Raw genomic sequence first — 3,682 nt, 5'->3', positions numbered from 1 at the left:
TAATTATATGTATATGATGGTTCATAGTAATGATGCCATAGCAATGAATAACTATTTTGTATCTACTCTGCATAAAGTAATGCAAAGAAAGTTATCTCAATTTAAACTATTCAATATTTTGTTGTGAGTAACTTGGTAAATCTATTTAAATAAGCCTATTTGATTTTCTTGCTATTCCAATTTAAATTATATTTACATGTTTGCTCAAGACATAAATGTACACTCTTATGCTTTCACAGCCTAACTTCGTGGTGCATCACAAGATATTAAATATGGAGACCTTGTAAGTGCATTGAACATATTGTTCTCTAGATACATTATAAACTTCTGAACAGAGCTTTATTTATTTTCAATATACACTTATAATAAAAGTGTAAGTTTTGGTATTTATTCAGAATTTTACAAAAGTTAGTAGAATGCTGATTACCACAATAATATTTGGAGCACTTGTAGCCAAGGGATGCTAAGGATAATTGGAAAAGAAAAAGTAGTTAAAGAGAAAACACACAATATAGTGATTAAAGTTAATAATGATATACTGTTTCCTAAAATAATTAAAATATATTTTAAATGAACTCATCAGAATACTTATAAGTACATGAAATAAAGCATATATGTTAGTTGATACATTGTGTCAGCTTCGATGAATTAGCTCCAGTAGTTCTGGGTGTGGGGGCCTAGCCCTGCAGGTAGGCAGAGCCCAGGAATTTAGGAAGGCTTCCTGCCCTATCCTGCCCCTCATCCATGGAGAAATCCCAGTCTTTGCAGGAGTTTGATCTTCACAGCCATGCCACTTTGGAGGAGCTGCAATATTCCCCTTGGAAAGCTAGTCTTCAGTCTTTGCAGTCAGCACAGAAGGAAGAGAGAGGCTGGATGGACACCTCAGCTGCCCTTCTCTGCTTTTCATTGTTTTCTGCCACAAGAACTGCTGTCATTTGCCTTGGAGCAAGCAGAATATGAACTGAAGCCTCCAGTAACTGTGAGCTAAATAAACCTTTCCTTTCCTCATTCTGAGTGTTGGGTATTTGTTCTAGCAACAAGTAAAAAAGTAGCTAAGACAGCATATATTAATTATTTCAGTCTAGCCACTCCTTAATGACATCTCTTTTTTTGGTTTTGTTTTTCAACACAGGATCTCACAATGAAGCTCAGCTTAAACTTGGATTCACTGTGTACTGTGTAGCCCAGGATGGTCAGAAATTTACAGTGATTCTCCTGCTCAGCCTACAGAGTGCTGAGATTACAAGTGTGTACCACCATGCCTAACCTAGTTATTGCTTAATGAATACACATTTCAAGCATCTTTATGTACATTGAATAATGCATAACTGTACCAAAAAGTACTTCAACTGCTTCTCTGCCTTACTACTAAGATCACGTGTACAAAGTACTACTTCAGGTCTAACCTGGGGGGCTTAAAGTTGTCTGTGTGTGGCCAATAAGACTTAGGACAGTCTAAGGAGAACCTAAATGAGCTGAGGAATGTGAGCTCCCCTGGTCACTTGAAGGGGATCAAGATGGGCCTGATTTATAGGTCTGAGAAGGTCCATTAAACAGGAGGTCAAAGAAACCTCCTACTACAGTGATACTCCCTAAATAAACCAGTGAGGCTGAGATCCCCCAGAGAGACAAGTGAGGATCTTAGTATAACGCTTGATTTGGAGTGAGTCTTCCAGGTCCAACCTGCTTGCTAGCAGAGATACTATTCTCAAGAAGGAACTCAGCTCAGCCCCCAGGCTATCATCAGCATACACAGGAAAAAACAGGACAAGGAAACCTGCCAGTCCTAAGACATCTGGCTATATCTGGAGATAACTGAAAACTTACATGGACCTTCAAGGACATTTTTCCCCAATGAAAGGCAAGACTGCCAGAGAGCTCTGACCACAGATGTATATTAAAATCTTCCCACCTAATGTCCCTTTCTTTTCAATCCCTATAAAAGAGACACACTTCTCTTTGTGCCCCACAGGTGTTCTTTTCTCCTGTCTTCTTGAACCCAGGCACAGTGAGTTCCATGCCACGTTGCCTTTACACAAATCCTGGGGTTTCTGCTGGTCTCTGCCCCTTGCCCTACCATTCATTACACTTAGAAAAAGTTCCTTCACAATATCACTTTTTTCCCTTTGGGATTCCACTAAGTAACCTTGCTCTTGAGTATTCCCTTTGCTACAGAGCTCCAAAAGCCTGGACATAAGGCATCTCATGCCACCTTATTTGTTCCAAGAATAAACACTAGATATTGAACTCATAATTAAAGTACAAACCCATATCTATATTTTGCCCCTTTTCAATTCATATTGAATCCAGACTGTATTGCAAAAATAGATAAACTGTGCTTGTTTCAAATTGTCAGGATTTATCCTGTCCCATTCATTAAGGATAAGGCCTACTGGTGAAGTCAATGTAATTAGTGTGGTGATGAGATCTAACAGATTTCCCATCTGCTTGTTTTGGGACCTGTAGAGAGGAGAGAGCTAGGTCTGCACTCTTTATGGTGGCATACCACACAAAGTGAGGAGACACAAAATGCACAACGTTCCTCTCGTGAAACTTTACACAATGTGTGCAGACATCTCCATGCCATCCTTGGGTTAATAATGGCATTAGGAATACAGAAGTGCAGAAGACTCCCTGAGGGCTTCTGTCTCCATATCAAGGACACATTAACTATTTGGGAATGAAGAGGCATGAACAATCTTGGCCTTACCTAATATTTTAATCTCCATGAAGTAACCGCAGAACTTTTCCAAGCAAAGTTCTCTAAGTTACCTAGCTGAACCTATTTGTAGGCCTAATGTGTACTCATTCTAAGTTGCTCGCCAGCTTAGCTGGTATTTCAAATTCCTGGATGACTCATTTAATGAAATGAAATCAAATGTGAAGATATCACTAGTGTTTATTTAGATAGCAAATGGACTACAGCAGGGGTGGGTCTGTTTTAATACATCCACAGCAATGTTAATTAACTTTCAAATGATAAACACTGCTTTTCTCTGGCATCAGGCATAGATCTTTTTTTTTCCATAATTTATTGAAACAAATAGCAATGAGACAGTTTCAAGTCTGATTAGTAGAACAGTTTCAATAATCACTACATTATATATTGTTGTCTTAGTTGTTATCACTTGCACAAGAAGTACACATGATATCCTGTGCACAGACAACTTTAGAACAAATCTTTCTATTCATTAAATTAAGAGAATGTACTGGTATAAATATCCTAACTATTTTGAATATAATGATATAAAATGGTCCTTCATATGTATCCCCATTTTAGTTTCCTTCTGTCACTTAAATATTATAAGTGAGTAAAATCAGAAAATTATGACAAATAGTCCAGTAGACAATAATAGTAGTGGGGTTTTTTCCATAATTTTATTGATAAATAAATAGCAATGACACAGTTTCAAATACAATCGGTAGGACAGTTTCAATAATTAACACACTGCATACATTCTTCTTAGAGGTTAATTGCTGTAAAAGATGCGGACTTGAGATCTTTAAAAACGCAATTAGAACATATCATTCTATTCATTAAGAGAAGGTAACTATATATCGATCCTAACTACTTTGAATACAAAGATACAAAATGGACATTCATCTGTATACCCTTTTTTTGTTCAGTTCCGTTATTTGAATATTATAGGTGTGTAAACTCAGCAAAATATTCTAAAAGAGT

General features: G+C 37.1%; 1 protein-coding gene across 1 annotated transcript in view; it reads right to left on the bottom strand.

Moving 5' to 3' along the window:
• The window catches only part of LOC101564082 (olfactory receptor 9K2-like), a 21,702-nt gene that overhangs the window by 446 nt on the left and 17,574 nt on the right, over positions 1 to 3,682 (bottom strand). The gene's annotated exons all lie outside the window — the stretch shown is intronic.

Source organism: Octodon degus, unplaced genomic scaffold, assembly GCF_000260255.1.
Source record: "Octodon degus isolate 3935 unplaced genomic scaffold, OctDeg1.0 scaffold00093, whole genome shotgun sequence".
In the NCBI taxonomy this organism is placed as follows: domain Eukaryota; kingdom Metazoa; phylum Chordata; class Mammalia; order Rodentia; family Octodontidae; genus Octodon; species Octodon degus.
The sequence above is the reverse complement of the archived record's forward strand: the minus strand, read 5'-3'. Positions and strand labels throughout refer to the sequence as shown.